This window comes from Notechis scutatus, chromosome 1 (assembly GCF_049901735.1).
Source record: "Notechis scutatus isolate UNSWTSFEM ecotype Mainland chromosome 1, rNotScu1.2, whole genome shotgun sequence".
Classification (NCBI taxonomy): Eukaryota; Metazoa; Chordata; class Lepidosauria; order Squamata; family Elapidae; genus Notechis; species Notechis scutatus.
This window is the reverse complement of record NC_142009.1, coordinates 113,573,996-113,586,784: the sequence shown is the minus strand read 5'-3', so window position 1 is coordinate 113,586,784 and position 12,789 is coordinate 113,573,996. Positions and strand designations below refer to the sequence as shown.

At 37.8% G+C, this 12,789-nt stretch overlaps 1 long non-coding RNA gene across 1 annotated transcript; it reads left to right on the top strand.

The window, feature by feature from the left end:
- The first annotated feature begins 5,944 nt into the window (after positions 1 to 5,944).
- LOC148132944 (uncharacterized) lies at positions 5,945 to 12,379 on the top strand. The gene is made up of 3 exons (XR_015745325.1): positions 5,945 to 6,081; positions 7,545 to 7,745; positions 12,318 to 12,379. It is a non-coding gene; the product is annotated as an uncharacterized LOC148132944 (long non-coding RNA).
- The last annotated feature ends 410 nt before the right edge of the window (positions 12,380 to 12,789 follow it).

Genomic DNA, 12,789 nt, shown 5'->3' with positions numbered 1-12,789 from the left:
CTCTAAAGCAACCTTGTCTTTATCTGCTTTCAGAGCTGTTCATGGCAGTTTTCTGCAAGACGATGAATTGTGTCCAGTGATGTTACCCAAGAGGGCAGAAGGTTGGAAGCATTATCGCATCCTTATGATGCAAGTCTCTCCCCCTTGTATGTATTTTCATATAAGGATAAAAGAGGGAAAGCTTGTAGCATGTGGCTGTTTTCATGGTTTTAATGAAAGTAGTGAATTCCCCTGATAGCATATATATCCATACTTGCTTGCTTTGCTGGACAGAGAGCAGGTGGAGACAACCACAACAGCACCCATACAAGCCCAGAAGAAGATTGCTTTAATTAATTGCACAGAGAAGCGCATGTTTGTATTCCTGAATGTTATGAAATACCCTTTTCCAAAGCTGTGCAACATTACAAAGATCCACACCAATAGGGCGGCATTAATACATTTAAAGGCCCTCACCGCAGCAATAATCTGGTGGCTTAGGCCTGGCCCTGTAATCTTCAGCAAGTCATGGTAATTCTATGCAAAATAAAGTACCAATAATATGCTACATTTATTCATTTAATTTTAGAACACATGGATTTTTGTTTTCCTGTGACATTAACTTTTATTATAAACTTTTAAAAGGGATTGGATTTTCATTGTTTCCTTGGCTTTAGGTACTGCTAATGTGCCTAATGCCATGATGGCGAACCTATGGCACGCATGCCAGAGGTGGCACGCAGAGCTCTCTCTGTGGGCATGCAAGCCATCACCCCAGCTTGGCTCTGCTGCGCATTCGTGCATGCCTCCCACCGGCCAGCTGATCTTTGGGTCTCTGCCATGCGTGGGGGGGGGGCCCACGTGCGCAGAGGACGAGTGTGCACGTGTCGGGTGGGGCGCATGCGGCATGCACGAGGTCCGCATGTGCATTACATTTTGGGGATGCCAAGGTTGTAACTGTGAAAACGGTCCCCAGTCACATTTTTCAGTGCTTGGAAACAAATGTTAAATCGAGAACTACCTGTACTTCATCTTGAAAAAAGAAAGCGATGAGAAGAAATTTCCTAATACATATACAGCATTTTCAAAAAATAATAACGGTAACGATGCAATAATGTTGGGTGAAGGAAGACATTAACATCCAGCTTCTAGTAAGAAAGAAAGTTGGCTGATTGCCTCTTTAATACTATGAACAAAGCACTCCAATATATTGTGTTCTACTCTAGTATATAAATCACAACACAAAGTGCAAGGCAGAGAAGATGTCAGCTCTTTCTATTGTTCCAGCCCCCTCAGTGCTATTCAGTGCTGATGAGTATTGGCTTTGTCTGTGTGTGTGTGTGTGTGTGTGTGTGTGTGAAAAGCTATAGGCAGCTCTTTATTTATTTAATAAAGCTTGTATACCACTCCAGCCATAAAAACAATTCTTAATACTAGGAACTGAAAATGACAATTTGCGAATTTTGGGAAATGGCTCAAGTGTAATTTCACTTTCTGTTCACTTCTGAATATATTTCAGTTTGCAAAGTGTAAAAGAATAACATTTCTGTTCTAGGAAGTGGACAGTTCCCTATTGTTAAGGTTTAAAATGTGTTGGAAAATAAAAAAAAAATATTTAAAAAATATTTTCAATAGGATTTGCTTAAAGTGAAGAGTATGTTTATTGTTACTTTGATTATTAGAAAGAATACTGCATTTAAAGTCATTTTTAATTTATATATTGATGGCATTTTATTTTAAAGAGCTTTTAAAATAAAATCAGGTTTCTCCGTAATTTGTTTTAAAGAAGCACTTGTTGATGGTAGCCAAGATATTTCTTTGTTCGAGAAAATCAGCTAAAGTTAGCTTGGGGCAAATTTAGAAAATGCTGCAGACTTATTGGTTGGGAGTGGGGGAGAAGTAATTTAAGCATTAATAGTACTCCCCCCTCTATTTTGTAGAAGTAAAAAGCCCCAAACCCTAATGCAAGAGATTTGGGAAGTCTTTCCCCCATCTTTTCTTTCCCTTTTTGTAATAACATAATTTATATATTTCTCATATGTGATACAATGCCAATACATTTTAAAAAACAACAACAAAGATGGCCATTCCCTAAATTATACAATTATACAATACAGCTTTTATTTCGTTTAGAGATGACAGACAGAGGCTCATTCTTTTAACTTGTTAATTCTGTTCCCTCCTCCACAACCCAGGCTCACATGTGGTTGAACAATATTTGAAGGCTGATGTGTAGAATTTCCTGAAGAAATTTCATGCTTCATTACCTCCTTTTATGAAAGCAGCAAAGTAAATTGCTGTAATGTCAGCTAATGTGATGAAATGTATTCACATTTTTAAGAAAGAAAAACCATGCTCTAATTTGCCAAACTCTTTCAATTTTTTTTTTTTTTTGGCAATCACCTGTCAGCCTACCTTCTTGAAGAAAATATGAAGGTGTTACAGGTAGTTCTCAGCTTATGGCCAAACTGAGCCCAAAATTTCCACTGCTAAGCAAGGCAGCTGTTAAGTGAGTTTTGCCCATTTTATGACCTTTTTTGCCACAGTTGTTAAGTGACTCATGAAGTCGTTAAGCGAATCTTGCTTTCTCCATTGACTTAGCTTGTCAGAAGTTGACTGGGAAGGTTACAAATGGTGATTGTGTGTCCCTGGCATAGTACAATTGTCATAAACACATGCCAGTTGCCAAGTGCCCAAATTTTGATCATATGACCACGGGAGGATATTGCAGTGGTTATAAGTGCATAAAAGATCATAGATCTTTTTTTTTTCAGTGCTTCAAATGGCCATTAAATGAATGGTTGTAAGTTGAGGCTTACCTTTCCAACATGACATCTTAAGAAGAAATGTCTTTGGAGCAACCACGCTCCTTGCAGATATCTGCTCAGTAGTAGAATGTGGTTAAGCTACACAGTAGAAGCTTCAAAAAAATCAAGATAGCAATTACAATCACTTGATCAATGTCCCACTGCCTTTTTTTTTTTTTTTGTATATGTGACACAAAAAAAGGGGGGCAGGACTTTGATCATGCATGTATGGTTGCCATCTTTATTTTTTAAAAAATTCCCTCCCTCTCAGATTACATGATTGCTTAGCCAGTGTGCCTCCAAGGTGGTCCTCTGGTCTTGGAGGTAGGGAATCAGTTGAGCTCAACTTCAAAATATCAATGGACTTTCAAGCCTAACACCCATGTGATTTTCATTTCTGTGACCAGCTACACACATTGGTCCAAGTCAGGGGTTCAAACTGGCAGCTTGTGGGCAAGCAACACCCACCCCAGCTCCGCAGAAGCAAAAAAATGTCATGATACATCGCGATACGTCATGTGGCACGATCGAGTTTGACACCCGTGGTCTAAGTCATAATGTGGGTGCCAAGTTGGTGCTTAGCCTGGTGTGGCTTTTAAACCATGATTTGTGTCTTAATGAGGTGGTATAATTAATACATTTTCAATCTATTTACTGAGGAGGGGGGTAATCTTTTTTCAGGCTGAATAACTGATTAGTTATCAAATCAAATTTTCTGAAACTTCTAAAAACAAGAGACAAGACTCTGGTGGTGGGGATTTGGTTGCATTTGAAAGTGGCCTTTAAGCCTTTTGGGGGTTCTTTACTTTTTCATGGGGCCCAAGTTCCCATGGGACACAGCTAAGAAACCCTCCACTAAAAAAATTCTGGTTAATAAAACTAATATAGTGCAATATGTATGTCACAGAAGGTAACTATATCACTTCCTTGAGTCTTTTTCAAGTACATTTCAGGCTTTAATCCTGGCAGGTTAGATTCTAGAATTTGGTTTAATTGCTGTAATAGTTATATTACTAAGTAAATATAATGAAGTAGGGTAAAAAGGTTGGTATTATTCAGATTTTATGCCCACCAGGTGGCAGCACTGACCTTGGCTGGTTTTAAAAATCAAGCTTGTTTGGACTGTTAATACTTGGATGGGAGACTATCAGGAAATCCTAGGGCTATATGCTAGAATGAGAGGTTAAATATTAGAAATAGTCAATGCCAAATTACTTGTTGCCAAGAACATTGATAGCCAAACTATTTCCCATTAGCTGAGTTTTACTTAAGGGAGCCTCTTCCTTATTAAGGACATCACTAAATGAATATAAAGGCATATAGGGCTTCAGAAGTCGTTGAACAATTCCTTGGCACCTGCTGTGACATACATATTGCACTAAATTAGTTTTGTTAACCAGAGTTTCTTAGTGGAGGGTTTCTCAGCTGTGTCCCAATGGAACCCCAAGGTGCCATGAGAACTTGGGCCCCATGAAAAAGCAAAGAACCCTCAAAAGGCACCTTTTCCGACCTACAAATTTTATTAAAAGGCATAAACTGGAAAGTTTAGTTTGGAAAGTGTAATTAGGAAAGATGCCACCAGTCCCCTGATTTTCTGGATAATGTGATTCTACTTGCAGCTGAAGCTCCAGATTCTATTGGTAAAGCTGAACACTACTTATTTTTATTCATTTATAAAACAGTCAACCTGCATATAAGAAGTGATATTTAATTGGCTGATTTTTATTTATATATATCATTGTGTATAATATATAATATGTTGGACCTTTACCAGAGAGGATTTCTTTAAATTGACACTGAGTCATAAAGATTATACATTATTGTGTAATCTTACTCTGAGGATAAAAATAAGGCAGGTGTGTATCCTGTATCCTTTATTAAGAATTTTTAATAAATGTTTTCTGTCTTGCTACACTTTTATGTGTATATAATAACCACACTCACAACCAGAGATGTAGTTAACTCATAGTGGAAACACTGCAGAGTACATAAGAATAGATTAATCATGTCACTATGAGGACTTGCAAACCATTCAGAAAATGCTTCTAGTAGTTGCACAGTCCTTGTAATAAACCCCATCTTATCTTATCAGTGAATACAATTTCTGATGTAGCTTGTAATGGCATAATTTTTAAACTTAATAGTTAAATTGGGGTATATCCAGAAAATTATCTTGATGAAGCTCAGTAAATTGTGGTGCAGCAGATTTATTTATTATTACTATTTGTTTGATTTATATGGCTGCCCATCTCAGTAAATGGGTGGCTTACAGTTCAAAACATATATTACTATTAAAAATACAAAAACTTTTTAAAACAGTAAAAACAGTAAAAATCATTGAAACTGTAGAGAACATTAAAACATCTAATCCATGTGTGAACTAGAAGTGCACATATATGTGAATCCACCGAGATGTATAATATGGAAATCTAATTGAATATCAAACAGGTTTCCACACTGTGCATTATGAGAGCTAGGGTTCCTCCTCTTAGGAAGTTGTCTAATTGGGGAATGCGGTCAAATGTGATCATATGAGTTGTCCCTATGGCAGGGTTGTCAAACTCCTGGCCCGCAGGCTGTATGCGCTGCCCATGCCCACACATGGTTTAGTGAAGGGGGGGAAAAGTCCTGATACATCATGTGACACCACCATGACGATGTGAGTTTGACACCCCTGCCCTATGGTCTTCTTCCCTGAACCTACATTGCCAAGCCCACTTCCCCAACTACTCAGGAGGGCTTTTGAAAGGGAAGCATTGAACTTCATAATGACACATGGTTTTAGTTACCACATATACTGCACACCATTATAATACATCTTTGCATTTCTTGTGTGTGTGTGTGTGTATGTGTGTGTGTGTGTGTACTTTGTTGCTTAGTATCAATTCAACAATATTGAGAAATCTGCACAAAGTGCCAATGAATCGGCTGGAAATTTGATAGCCAGCATAAAAAGAGCACACTGAAATTATTGCAAGTAATATCATGAACGCCAATAAAACTCAATTTGAAGCATGCATAGCTTATAGCTTTGTAATTTTAAAAATGATTGCAAGCCTTGGAATTTGATTGCTATGCAAGTGAAGACAGGTTTATACCTCCTCACACAACATCAAACTAGGTAATTTTTTCCTCCACAGGAACTGTTAGACTTAAAAAAGCTTGGAGATTTAAGAGAAGAAAATTATAAAAAGATTTATTTGCTGTGTGGATTTCAAGAAGGTCTTTATGCGAATGTGTTCAGGTAAAATTCAGAGGCAAGGTCTAAGAAGTGGAAGTAAATCTAACTCTGAAGGTATGATTGTCTAATGATGCAAAGAGTATTAAGCCTATATTGTATATATACAAATGGCCAAGAAAGGATTTCTAGTTCCAGGCAAAGCAGCATTTATTGGCTGGTTAGGTGTTTAGGAAGTGCACATTCCATTTGGCAGGTGATTCTCTGCAGGGACTGTAGACCTGCAAAGAAGTAAACATATCTATTCCAGGAACATCATAATAAACTTAGACAGAGTACCTACTCAAGTCTGTTTTATATTAAATGTGAAATTAGATAACTTGGCTGCTGGGCTGACCAGGCAACAAAGATCAAAACTCCACCCAGAAATATCCATGGTACTTAAGTGTTTGGCATAACCTATAGCTTTTCTTTGGCTTTTTTTTCAGCACTGTTTGGAGAATGTTTCTTTAGCAACTGCTTTGATTATTTAACACTTCCTAGAAACATAACCAATTGGTTGCCCTTTGAGTCAAAGGGCAGGTTGTCATCTTGAAAGTCCTGAATGGCGCAGCACTGGGTTGGTATGAAACCAATAACTCTCAGTGGCACCTGCCTGTCCAATAAATTCTAGAAAGAAGAAATCTAGAAAGAAATTCTGGATCTCAACTGCAATGTAATGCTATTATCATAGACCGGGGTGACCCTTCTCTGGCTTCCTCAAGGTGCTTTTCCAAAAACCAATGGGACTTTCTTGGTTTTTTTCTTTGAAAATGTTTTCTTTGGTTCCAAACCTTCTTGGATGAGAAGCAAAATGTTTTAACAAAACATTTAAAAACAAAAAACAAAACCCAAGAAAGTTCAGTTGCCTTTTGGACAAGTATCTTTGGGACAACCATGATCTGGATGATTGAGACTTTCCACAGATGCGTGGCTTCCTCACTTTGAAGGAAAGCTATTCCCTCTGAGTTCATATTGACCCCAAGCCTGTTAGGCATTAGGAAAGCCATTGAGTCTGGCTGTTCCAGAAGATCCATATGAATGGAGATGACTCCTTAGATGGGGTTGTGTATTTTGACAGTTGTGTTTTTCAGCTGTTGCTCTTTGGTACAATATGTCTTTATGTGTATGGATGTATTTTTACATTTATTATTTTTTAATCTTTGTTAAAAGACTAAATTGCAAGCATGAACCAGTAGACTTCGTAATGCAGCATACCTTTTAACATTATTTCCTTTGTTTGGATCATCTATATTCAATTTTAAAAAAAATCAAGAATCATCATAACATAAAAACTCAATAATTGGAATAATCAAAGCAACATTAAAAATATAGAGAGAAGAAAAACACATATAGCATTCATATAGGAAAGGCCTGAATAAGAGATTTTGTGGATTCAGGAATGGCATAGAAAAATTCTCTTTATCTCTAGTGGTAAAAGCAATTTCTAAGAAGCAGCAACATTAATGCCTTAAGTGCCTCTCTCTTATTCTAATGCAACTGTGATATCATGTCTCATGTTATCTCTTAATCATGTTCAGGTACTCCATATACCATTAAATATTTCATATGAATAATTAACCACTTACTGGCTGTCAGAGCCAGATTCAAATGGATGGATGGAAGAGAAAATGGATCACCTTCCTTAGCACTGGGAAATGTAATGATTGCCAACTTTTCCATCATGGCTGAAAAATGACATTGGATCAGAGTGAAGGATGAGGGGATTGTGTTTTGCCTTGGTTGGTATCATTCATTTTTTTAGATATTCAGTTTTAGTTATGTGTTTATAATTCAGCCTAATGACAAAAGATATACATGAAGAGCTTTGTCATATTGTCTTTCACCATGCCACTTGTCACCAACAATTTACTAGTTTCAAAATGGGAACTTTACCAATGATCCCCCTCAAGTGCTCATTGTAGTCGGTGCTATGCAACAAGAGAAAACAAATGAATCTCAGGATTTCAGGAGAAAACAACAATAGGGAAGACATTTACTGCAAATCCAGAAGAGTATCATGAGTATTATCATCCTCATTCAACAAAGGAGATTGTGCAAGTCGAGAATGTAAATGAATTATCTTAATGTGGGATCCTAACATGCAACAAATTAGTATTCACTTGTTGGGCTCTCCTTCACCTACATATTCCAATTATTCCATCTGATTTGATCTTAGGAGTCGGGCTTCTACAATCCAATTCAGAATCTCTTTCTTTGTGCATCATTTTGTGCTATTCTCCAAAGCACCTGAGGGCAGGACAAGAAGCAATGGGTGGAAACTAATCAAGGAGAGAAGCAACGTAGAACAAAGAAGAAATTTCCTGACAATTAGAACAATTAATTGGTTGAACAACTTGCCTCCAGAAGTTGTGAATGCTCCAACACTGGAAGTTTTTAAAAAGATGTTGGATAACCATTTGTCTGAAGTGGTGTAGGGTTTCCTGCCTAAGCAGGGGGTTGGACTAGAAGACCTCCAAGGTCCCTTCCCTTCCCTTCCCTTCCCTTCCCTTCCATTCCATTCCATTCCATTCCATTCCATTGCATTCCATTCCATTCCATTCCATTCCATTCTATTCTATTCCATTCTATTCCATTCTATTCTATTCTTTACTTGGCATATCTGACCAGCCAAAATAAACTATAGAGTTCTTAATATGGAGCTTTTTTGCCATCAAGAAATCCTCTCAGCATTGATGCCATCTCTTCACAAGTACTCTGGAGATGTTCAGATGGACCATGAGAATATGGACTATGTAAAAACTTCTCACAAGCGTATTCAGTGCTTGGTCATGTGAGTTCTTCTATAATATTATCTTTTAACTCTCTTATATTCCGCCTTGCTGTACAAACAGGCTGAATATTCATAATTAAACACAGAGTATTTCTCACCTTTTGAATATCCTTCAGCCTTCATTTCCGGAATATTTTAGTTCCTTTCTTCCAACACTTAGTCTTCCTGATAAGATTTCCTTGTCCCTTCTCTTTCTATCACTTTAAGATGGAAAAGGCCAAGAAACAGGTGCAGCAGGAATTCAGACAATGTTATAATTGTAATAAAGAAAGGTAACAATCCTGAAAGCTTGTTAAAGTTTCCCTTTGTCTTATCTCTTACAAAATTAAGTCAGGGCAGGGTTATTTTTATTTTCTCATACTTCTCAGAACAGTATAAATTTTTCTGCACTGTTTGCTTATTTGTTTCCTGTCCTATAGTTTTCCTATACAGAACATTCCTTTACATTTGCAGGTTTGGCCTTGATGGCCATGTCCAAAGCTTCATAATGTGTTGTGGACAGCTTGCTCAACACATGCACACAAATATGTACTAGAAACACGTGTCTGAGTTCTTCAGCTTAACAATTTAGCAAACACTTTTTTATTTATCTTTTTAAAAAAGGAAAAAAGGAAAAGGGGAAAATGAAGGGAAGGTGAGAATTTGTTTATGAGAGGAGCATCCGTTCTTGCTACTCTATGGAAAGGCCTCTATTATAACTGGCCATTCCAAAAGAAATTAAATTTCTAGAATATCCTTACAAATGTTACCACAGATCCCAGTTGGTGTAGAACAGGGGTGTCAAACTCAATTTCATTGAGGGCTGCATCAGGACTGTGTTTGACCTTGGGGAGCCAGGGTGGGGGTGGCCAGGGTGGCCAGGAGAGATGCCCGCGGCCCTTGCATGCTCTGTTTTTGGTTGCGATGGTCTTCTGCAACCCGCTGCCAGTGAAAATGTAGCTCTGGAGGGCTGCCCATAGCCCCCCCAAGCTCCGTTTTCACTGGCAGAAGCACTGTGAATGGGTCCTTTGCTGTTTCCAGGGCAGCCCCATGGGCCAGATCTAAGCACCCCATGGGCCGGATCTGGGCCCCCAGCCTTGAGTTTGACACTCCTGGTATAGAATCTAAAATGTTAGGTGAGATGAACTTCTACACTTTGATGACTGCAATTGCAGAAATGGGATTTTTCAAAGGTATCTGCCACACAGGTGTTTTTCAAAGGTATCTGGCAGTGACTACACTTACAGAAGAGAAGGCAAGTTGGGACAGAGGACAAGCTGCACCAAAGACTCTGAAGCTCTTTACGTAGTCTAGGAACCACGGATTCTTCAACATTCCTAGGATCAATTGTATGTTGAGCTCACTTTGAAAATATATCAAGAGCTACTGCCAGATGGTGCTGAATGCTTTGGTTACGTGAAACCATTCTCTGTTCATTTTCAAAGAATTGGTTGCACATTAGTCTCTGAGCCCATGTCAGGATGATGGTGTTTATTTTTCAAGGTTTAAATGACTGAGAATTAAATTATTTTGGTGGGCCAGTTTTCAAGTATGGTCAACCAATTAGGTAGAGTATTACATATGTCTAAAGAAAATAACTTTTTTTTTGTAATGGAACCCCAGTTCTATACTGTATAAGTTCCCTGAGGAAACATGACTGGCACCACTAACACAATATAATATGCCATGTGAAGTAAAGGTAAAGGTAACGATAAAGGTTCCCCTCGCACATACGTGCTAGTTGTTTCCGGCTCTAGGGGGCGGTGCTCATCTCTGTTACAAAGCCAAAGAGCCATCACTGTCTGAAGACGTCTCTGTGGTCATGTGGCTGGCATGACTAAACGCCAAAGGTGCACGGAACACTGTTACCTTCCCACCAAAGTGGTCCCTATTTTTCTACTTGCATTTTTACATGCTTTCGAACTGCTAGGTTGGCCGTTGGGACAAGTAATGGGAGCTCAATCCATTATGCGGTGCTGGCAAACTGTCGACCTTTCTGATCAACAAGCTCAGCGTCTTAGCCACTGAGCCACCGTGTCCCTCCAATATAATACAATATAATGTGCCATGTGACGTACTGTGGACTTTACTACTCCTTCATTACATGTGTTACCTGCCACAATCAATAGACTTCCTTGTGTCTGTTTTTTCATAGACTTATTTCCCGCTTCATGTTTATTTATAACCTCATTTATATTCTCCCCAAATAATATTTAAAATAGATAAAATATAAAATCGTAATTAACATGTGAAAATAAATCAAAGGAACATCTAAAAAAAGAAATTTACTCTCACTGAAGGAATTTTCACTAATTATTTTATTCTGTTACTTTAATTGCACACCATTCCTAGACTATGTCAAAATGAAGGGCAAGTTAGGAAAACTGAAAAGCAATAAAATAAGCCTGCAAGCTGAAATAATATGCCCTAGTGAATCTCTTTCATTTGTGTTCTCATTGAGGACAAGTTGAAAATCCAGAGCATAGAGTTATGCAGCACGTTTTTTCTCTCCCACACACATGCCTAAGTGGCCTAATGGAGAATCTTACAAATACAGGCTTATACACAAGGTATTTATACAGACAAAAATATATTGGAGAATTATCCAGCGATAGCAATTAAACTCAATGTTTTTTTTGTGATCTTGGCAAAAAAACCCAAAAAGAACTTGCTAGACAAATGATCGTTTTCCCTCAAGCTCTCTCTGCCTTAATTAAGCATTCTTGGTATAAATCAATTTGCTCTGCGTAGAACTAGATGGGTTATGTCTAAACACAGTTTTGGTGTATAAATCAAAATATATAGTTCTAAGGGAAGAGAGAATACATTTGGCAGTTGAATTCCCTCTTGCAGTTTTATTTCTTTTAACAACTTAGCAAAAGTAAGAAAGGGAAAGTAAGCAAGAGTTGAACCTCCATGTATAGTTGAACCTCTATGTGGTCTCTTTTGCTTGTTTAATTTATTCCAGCTTTAAATAAAATGGATAAATGCTAAGAATGCAAATGTGATGAGTGCTGTAATGACTTACAATGTGCTTAGAGAACTTCCAAATTGTGCTATCCTTTGTATTTGAAATGATGACAGGCATCTTGAGAAGGGTCTGTGACAATTTGCTGCAGTCGACTCACCATGGTCAACACTCCACAGCCAACTCGCTGTGGGAGAACTCACCACAGCCAACTTGCCATAGGACAACTCACTATGGAACAAGAGTTACACTAATATCAGAGAAATGGTAGAATAGAATCATTAAAGAAAGGATCCAATAGGAGGGACATAATGAAACGTTAATGGAAAAAAATTAAATATTTTTTATTTATTTTAAATAATTAAATAGAATTGTTAAATTGTCCCAAAGCGAGTTATCCTGTAGTGAATTGGCCATGGTGAGTTGTCCAACGGCAAGTTGGCCATGGTGAATAGCCCATGGCAAGTTGACTGTGGTGAGTTGGCTGAGAAAAGTTGTCCCATTCCATCTTGAGCATGCCTACAAATAAAAAGGCTAAACTTTAAACAAATTCATCTCTGTCACATTTTGCAGATGGTTTTCATCTTGTACAGAAGGATTGAACATTAAAACCATACCAAGACTTTATAGAGACCTCACATTATTATTGAAGAAATTATTCTGCCTTTTTCTTAACAATAAGATCAGTTTATGATAATAAATATACAAAATGTAAACTCAAATAACCTTAATGCAATTGAAATCAAAATTCAAACTAAACATAGTATTAAAGAAACAGTTAGAAGCTTAACAGATGAGTTGTGTGTTTACCATCTTCCTGAATGCTGGAAGAATAGGACTCACCCATTGTGCTGTCTGGGAATTACAAAAGAGAAGACTTTTTCCTGTGTACCAGAAAGGACCCTGAGGGATTCCGTGTACCAGAAAGGACCTTGAAGAGCTTCTGGTGGCTTATCTAAGTAACTGGACAGGTACTTGAAAAGAGTTTGTTCACCCAGCTTAACCTGAAAAAGAATACAAAAGAATACCCCAAAAGCCATTCAGG